The sequence below is a fragment of the Ursus maritimus genome, unplaced genomic scaffold, assembly GCF_017311325.1.
Source record: "Ursus maritimus isolate PB19 unplaced genomic scaffold, ASM1731132v1 scaffold_6, whole genome shotgun sequence".
NCBI lineage: Eukaryota > Metazoa > Chordata > Mammalia > Carnivora > Ursidae > Ursus > Ursus maritimus.
In genome coordinates this window covers 83,592,190-83,600,031 of record NW_024426774.1, presented here as the reverse complement: position 1 = coordinate 83,600,031, position 7,842 = coordinate 83,592,190, and the positions used below count along the sequence as shown (strand labels likewise).

General features: G+C 41.9%; 1 pseudogene; it reads right to left on the bottom strand.

Moving 5' to 3' along the window:
- Nucleotides 1–269: 269 nt before the first annotated feature.
- LOC103670655 lies at nt 270–1,788 on the bottom strand (annotated as a pseudogene).
- Nucleotides 1,789–7,842: the final 6,054 nt, after the last annotated feature.

Below are 7,842 nucleotides of genomic sequence, written 5' to 3'. Positions count from 1 at the left end.
TCGAGTACATGCTCTCAAGTGAGCTTTATTTTTTCCCCCCAAGATTTATTTACTTATTTATTTTAGAGAAAGAGAGAGCATGCAAGGCCTGGGAGGAGGAGCAGAGGCAGAAGGAGAGAGAGAATCTCAAGCAGACTGCCTGCTGAGCATGGAGTCTGAGGCAGGGCGCAATTCCAGGATTCTGAGATCATGACCTGAGTCAAAATCAAGTCTGATGCTCAACTGACTGAGTCACCCAGGCACCCCAAGTATAGGCTCTCAGGCAAGTTTTAAAAGACAAGAGGAATTAGGGTTTCCAGTTTTAGGAGTCCATCTTCACTGTAGGTAACAATCAGGTACTGATGAAGGTTGTATGTGATACCGATCACATCCTTCCTATGAACTGTCAGAGTTCTCTCCAGTTTGCCAGTGACTATGCTAAGACAGAACAGAGTCTTCCTTTACACAGTAGATCCATTTGCCATGGGGAGAGAGAGTACAGCAAACAAAATCCCCACCTTCTCTCTTACCAGACCCGATGGTTCTGACAATCTGCCCTGCCTGTTCATGATGACCACTGTATTTGATCTGTTGCAAACCACAAAGTGCTCTGGGTTTTTAGGAAGCAGGATTATACTGTTGACAGTGTTATCTGTTCCTGCCGTGCTGGATTTAAAGGTATTTGAACATTCTGCGGTCTTCATATTCCTGATCTTCACATCACAGAGGATGCCCTAATAATCTAAGGTCCATCTTGTATAAAAGCTGCTTCATTAATGAAAGAGGAATGGTCACGAAACTCCTTCAGAGTTTTCCCAGATTCTAAACAATGAATTTAATTGCTTGATCAAAAGAGGCACTAAGGATCTGACAGCTATCCTTAGAAAAGCTTAGACAGGACACACCTTTACTGTGTGCTCTTTCAAATCTCCTGAAACACTGTTCACTCTGAATCTTCCATACCTTGGTCTGTCCCTCTTGGGCCCCCATTGCCAACACTTCTGCTGTTGAAGCAATGCAGAGGACAGCATCATCCATCATCAGAAAGTCATCCCGGGCCTGCTACTTAATTAAGATCCTTCCTGATTTTTCCAGTCATAAAGTTCCAGACTTCAGTGAATCCAATAATAGACCCAGTGACCAAATACTGACCATTTGGATAAAATTGAGCACACTCCACATATAATTTCTGACCAAACCTAATATGCATGTTTAGTTGTGTAGGAAACTTCTTCCACATCTTTGACAGCTGCTTTTCCTCAGAACAAATCTATGGTTATACCAGGACGAAGCAAGCCCTGGTGCTGCTGCCACTTCAATTTCTGTCTCAGCAATGCCATGAGACGAGGTGGAGGCACCACACTGACTTCCCCATCTAAGGCCTGGGCAATAGCTGCTCTTGACTACTTCTATCTGGGCATTCCTCATGAGAACTAAAATAAGACCTGGCCAAGCAGTTCTCCAAATGAACATACTTCTCTGGCTGTGTTTGTTTTAACATGATCATGGGGTCAGTCTGTCTCAGGAGTGACCTGGGAGCTCCCAATTCATGTAGCTCTATCCATTACAGAACAACCCATTCATAGAGGTCAATGAGGATTTTTTTTCTGGCAATTTCAGAGACTGTATAGCCTGAAAACAGTATCGCAATGGCTACTAGTAACGCCAGCTACTCTCAGTGCTGTCCATGGTATTCAGAAACATAGTAGTCTCTTCCTGCAAGGTAGCTAATGCCTGATGCAAACTGTTCTTCTTGAGGTACTGCATGAGAAGATGGATTGCATCCGAGAACTTGACTTCCACCAACATAGTGTTACCTTCATGGGCACAGAATTCACTCCATTCTTCAAGATCAGCATTTTTGGACACTCCTCTGGTGATTCTAATATGCGGTCCAGTTTGAAAACCACTGGACTAGAGTGGTGTTGCTTAGACTTTTGTGTACATAAGGTCACCTTGCATTTCATTAGGTCTGGAATGGGGCCCAACATTCTCCATTCTGAGATGTTCCCAGGTTTTGCTACTGGCCCGAGGGCCACACTTTGAAAAACAGGGTCTACTAAGCAATCATGAAATGTCTTCCACCTTATGTATCCTCAGGGGGCCATGTTTTATTTGCTTTAAAGAGTTTCTTCTCTGGTACCTGCTCCAGTAGGGGGCTGTGATTGGTCATCAGGCCCTAGCTTCTCCCAATGTGGTCCTTAAGCTAAAGTCATGTCCCACATATCTCATCCTCATTTGGTCTCCAGCTCAGGTATCAGGCCTTTCTGGTACTCAGAAACACTGCCCACAGAGGTAAGCTTATTCTCGACAAGCCAACAAGAGCACCAGAGCTGGAATGCCCTGTTATTGTTGCTACAGAAAATCAGTGCCTTTTTTATTAGTTGCCACAGCCATGAAGGTCATCATAGAATTTTCTTGTGCAGGTAAAGGGACTTTACTCTATTTTCTGGTTCTGGACACTAATCCAAGGCAAGCTCTTTCTGCCTTGGACAAAAGGCAGAGTTGACCTTTGCTGTTCAGGGAAATTAGATGGATCACAGCCTTCTTGTACTCTGGCTGTCACCACCTCTGTCTACAGACCTATCTTTTAAAAAATTCCATTAACTGTAGCTGCTCTTAGCTAAAATCAGGGCATAGGCCCACATTGGCCAGGACCTGCCTTGACTGAGTCTCAGAGCAGTAATTCTTTCACACTGTCATCATCACTGGGAGGCATCTGCTCCCAAACTTGGAAGTGTGTTGCACCCAGGACAGGGGAAACTGCTCTCAATGTCTCAGTCAGGTGGGTTCTTACCTGCCTGTGCTTCTGTATTCCACAGGCAAAGACTCTGGAAGTACCCAGTTTTAATTATGCTCTGTTTTCATCCCACAAAAGATGTAAACTCAATCCCAATGCCACCCTGTGTCTGCATCAGTGGAGGCTGCTTAGTGACTCCAGGTGGAAGGTGAAAATCAATTGTAACCCACCTCATTTACTGCCAGGGTTCCAGCTTGTGCTAGCAAGTGTTAACAGAGGATAAGGGAGATAAACTATATTCTTATTGATTACCTGTGTATTACCTGAGATAGATTTTAACCATGTTGAAATTTATTAGGATAGGGAGGTTTAGACTTAAACGGGAATTTCTGTTTGGCAGTACTTATCTGTCTGTGCTAATAAGGGAGTGACTAGGCACCTAAAATTGTGGAGAGGACTCTAAACAATGCCTCTTGGAGCTCAGTAACCTGGCTGTTGTTGCCCTTCAAGTCAGAGCCATGGGTAGGTGTAGCCTGAGGTGGTTTGGGTCTACTCACTAAAGAGAAAAAGAAACAGGATGTCTGAGATTTGGTCAAAAGCAGTTCAGAACAGTAGCTCTCAGATGCCATGTATGACATCTAAGGGAGCTTATTCAAGAGCCAGGACAGACCAAGAGCAAGTGAGGTAGGGCATGACCTTATAGTAACACTTTTGGGATTCCTTTGAGTCAAGGAGAGGGGTAAGATGAACCCTCTACCCCATAAGAGTGCAGGGGTCTGATAAGGTTTAAAAACTGACAAGAACAGTGTGAGGTGACACCCACTGCCCATCTTTATAGCAAACATTGTGGTGCATTCAGTGACAACTTCCAAGGCTAATTCTGATTCCCTTACCTCCTAGGTGTGTGGTCATGGGGCATTCCTTTAACCTCTCTGACCTGCAAATTCTTATATGAAGCAGGGGATTTTAGGGGAATATTTACTAAGTTAAAATATGTAAAGGGTGTGGCACAGGATCTGGCATTATTTAATAAATTGCTAAATAAATACTAGTTGCTATTTTGATTGGTTTTTGGTTATTTTTTTTTACAAGGAATAAATACTGTCTACTATTGGTTATTATGGTCGATGGATTGTGATCTTGCTTCACAAAATAAAACCCTAAACCTCCAAGCTTACCAGTGGAAGGAGACTCTCCCATCAGGAAAGGAAAGCTGAATGACAGTGCAACTCTGCCCCCAACATTTCTTGCCCTTAAATTCACCTCCACAATCATTTTGGCCCCTCGTAGGAGTTGAGTAGGGATTTGCTTGTACCCTCAACATGTGAGCCAAGAGGGAATCTAAAAGTTCCCTGATTCCTCTTGGCAGAAATAGTAATAATATATGAAAGCTGCACCAAAGGAATAACAAAGGGGAAATTAAGAGAAAAATCAAGAAATAAAAAATAAAATCTCTTGAAAGATTTCTGGAACTCCTAAGTCCCACCCTTCTGAGTGAGCTATCAGGAAAAGAGAGAGGTCTTCCTGCTAAGGTTCCTTATTCCTGGCCTGTCTCTCCCCTCTAACACTTCTCCCCAAAAATCCCTCCCTGATGCCTAGATCAGTCTCTTCCACCCATCCAGGGTTTCCCCCCACATTCTTTCTTTCAGTCTTAGCCATTTCTTTATGTAAGTTATCTTACTGCGATACCGCCATGCAACTCCGCTGCGTGCCACAGAAACGGTATGATGTCATGGAGCAACACCAAAGCCACAGTGGTTATACAGTCAGGATGGCACATGTGCAATAACTAGCTTGTTTTCTCACAGAAGCCAGTTGGCTTTCTTTAGATAACGTGCTAAACTATTTGCCAAGAGAATAGCAGTTATAATGTATACTTTTCATTGACATTTACAAGTTCAGACCTTAGTGATGAGAAACGAATTTATTCTTACAAAAATATGTCCTCATTTCCATCCCCTTTTAGGGTATGGCACATATCCACTTTTGCCCTGGCCACCTTTGGCTGTGATGCATTCAGCTGTGTGGGTGACAGCTCGGTTTCCTGGGTGGCAGACTTTGTCACCAGGTGAACTTCTTGTTGAAACAGATCTGAAGTCCTACTTGTTTATGTTATACTCATTCATATCCAATTCAACAGCTGTAGAGCATCGATTTGGGCCAGGCATTGTGCAAGGACATGAGTAATGAAGATCTGGTGGAAATGGGTCATCTATGGCTGCTCCACATCTTTTGCATATTGCCTGTACATTTGATAATCTACACCACATCCTATGCAGAGGCTTCTGAATAATAGTAATAATATGGAATCTAAACTATGTTTTCCAGACTTTGTGCAAGCACACACCTTCTCTCTGACTTCCCTGGGAATAGTTGGAGGATTTGCTCTTCCCTCAAATGTAATATCTCTCATTTCTCTCTTCTGGGGTGCTGAAGTGAAGTCTTACAGATGCACTCCTCTGAGAACTCAATCGGGGTGACCCTCAAGCTCTTTAGGCCTTTGACACCTGAAATCCATTGCCCTGAGGCTTTGTGATTCCTTCACCAAGATCTTACTTCTACTTCTTCTATGCGTTTTAAAGCTATCTCATTTTCCATTGTTCTGTTGAATCCTTTATATGTTCAGAAGATGCTTCTTCTACTTAACTTTTGATTCCTCATTCTCCTTGAAAGACCCTACATTCTTTCTGGTTTTCTAGAATGGAACCTCTGTATTAACCCACACACTTCATGCTTAGAAAGCATAGAAAGCCCATTAGCATTCTCCCACTATCCAGTGCTACTTTGAAACATCGTTTCTCCTCTTGGAAACTTTCTCTTTGAGGGTCAAAACCTACCTCTTATCATCATCCCCTCTTCTTGTTTCCATAATAGGCACAACTTTCTGGAACTCCTCTTTATTCATTGAGGACTTTCTTTTTTAATATTTTATTTATTTATTTGATAGAGAGGGAGAGAGAGAGAGAGAGAGCATGAGAGAGAGCACAAGCAGGTGGAGGGGAGAGAGAAGGAGAAGCAGACTTCCTGCTGAGCAGAGAGCCCAACTTGGGGCTTGATCCCACGACCCTCAGATCACCACCCAAGCTAATGGCAGACAGACACTCAACTGACTGAGCCATCTAGGATCCCCTCATCGAGGACTTATGCAGAACACTCTCTACCTTTCTTTAATGCTTCAAATTATGGCTTCATTTTAACTTTCATATTATTCAATTGTTGCCTCCCATTCCTACAGCTACATTCTGGATTTTTAATGGCCCAGACCTTTGGCACGACTTCTTAGCTTAGGTCTCTACACTGAAACAGTGCATGCCAAATTGTTTTCCCAAATGTCAACTTTTCCAGCCATCTGTCTGTAAACTATCATTCTACTTGGAGATTGCAAACACTGAACAAAAATAACATCTCTACAATAATTAACTTCTACATTATATTTGAAGACATAAATGATATTTTTCTTTCAGGAACAAAACAGGCTTATTTTTAAGCCCCAGAGAAACTCATTGCTTAAGGCATATTGCCAACAGTTATGTATCATAATTTTGCTTCCTGTTTTATGTACTAGTTTTATAGTCTGTAGAGTAGAAAAAACAACAGAACCAAATAAATTTTTTTTCTCATTTTCCTTATTTCACCTGGGATAAGCAAATATCAAAGATAATTAATGTATGCTGAAAGGTGATGCCCTGCCCCTGCAAATTTAAAAAAAAAAAATATTTACCTTTTTACTTTAGAGAGAGAGTGAGGGGTGGGGAGGGCCAGAGGGGGAGGGAGAAGGAATCTCAAGCAGACTCCCTATTGAGCACAGAGCTGACATGGGGCTCGATCTCAGGACCCTGAGATCATGGCCTGAGCTGAAATCAACTTAACTGACTGAGCCACTCAGGCACTCCTTCACCTGCAATTTTGAAAGCCACTTGAAGTAATGTTTCCATAACATAGATATTCATACCTACTAAAAGATTTCCTCTGGAGTGTGTGTGTGTGCATAATTATATATATATATATATATATATATGATACACTCTGCAGAGGAAATCACATTTTTAAATTTTTTATTTTATTTAATTTAAATTCAATTAATTAACATATAGAGTATTATTGGTTTTGGAGGTAGAGTTCAGTGATTCATCATTTGTGATGGAACTAGAGGGAAATTACATTTTGAAGAGAGTCATTCATTTGCTTCCCTGAAAGAACAGAGTTCAAATCCCAATAAAAAATCCTAATAAAGAAGGCTGGCTTCCCTGAGTAATTTGTATTCTCTATTCTCTACTCTGTTAATATAAGATGTTGCTTTGGGCTAATGCAGCTTTAGTTTACTCAATCCCGCTCTGCCACCTGCCTCCTCTTGGGCAGCACTCACAGAAAGATATCAGCTTCAGTCCCAGGAAGTTCCACAGGAAGAGAAATGGGTTCATGTGACAGCTCTGCCATTTATTTGTCTGTCCCTAGGCAGGTGTTCAGCCTCTGTAAGTGATGAGCTTATTAAGGCTCTGCTCTTTCAAAATCCCCCAAGGGACAGTTTTCTATCTCTTTGGCATTCTGTGCTCAGTATGTAGCAGTCAAGCAGTCCCTATTTAGCGAAGCTTCTGGTTGTGTTCAGCTGTGAACTTTGTTTTAGCCTGCGCACCAGGTCTGGTCGGTGAAGGTGCCCTTCAATAAGTGAAGTCCTAGAAATGGAGGTTGTTAGGCCAGTGTGTAATTCATGCACATCTTTTTTCCTTGGCCTGGATGACTTCAAGTTGAGCAGAAAAAATCAAATTGAAGAAATTGCAAAATAATGCAGTTCAGTAAATACTTGGAGGTAGAAGTCATCGACCCTACCACCTCAAGTTAAAGTTTGGGGCCATGTGTGGGTTTCAATTTGGTGTTCCTATCCCTTGCGTCCTCAAAGTGTCACAGCTTAATGCTGTGGTAGATTTCCAGAAATTGCAGTAAGTACATTGTTACTAGAACCTCAGAAAGACATACTATATGACTTTCAGCAGAAATGTTACTTCAATTTTTTTTGAAATATGTGAAGTGTCAAAAAAAAAATACATCCCGTATTAACATATGGCAAAATTGGCTGCAGAAGCAGCTGGATCCTTAATATTTTCTCCTTTAGATGGTTCCATTTT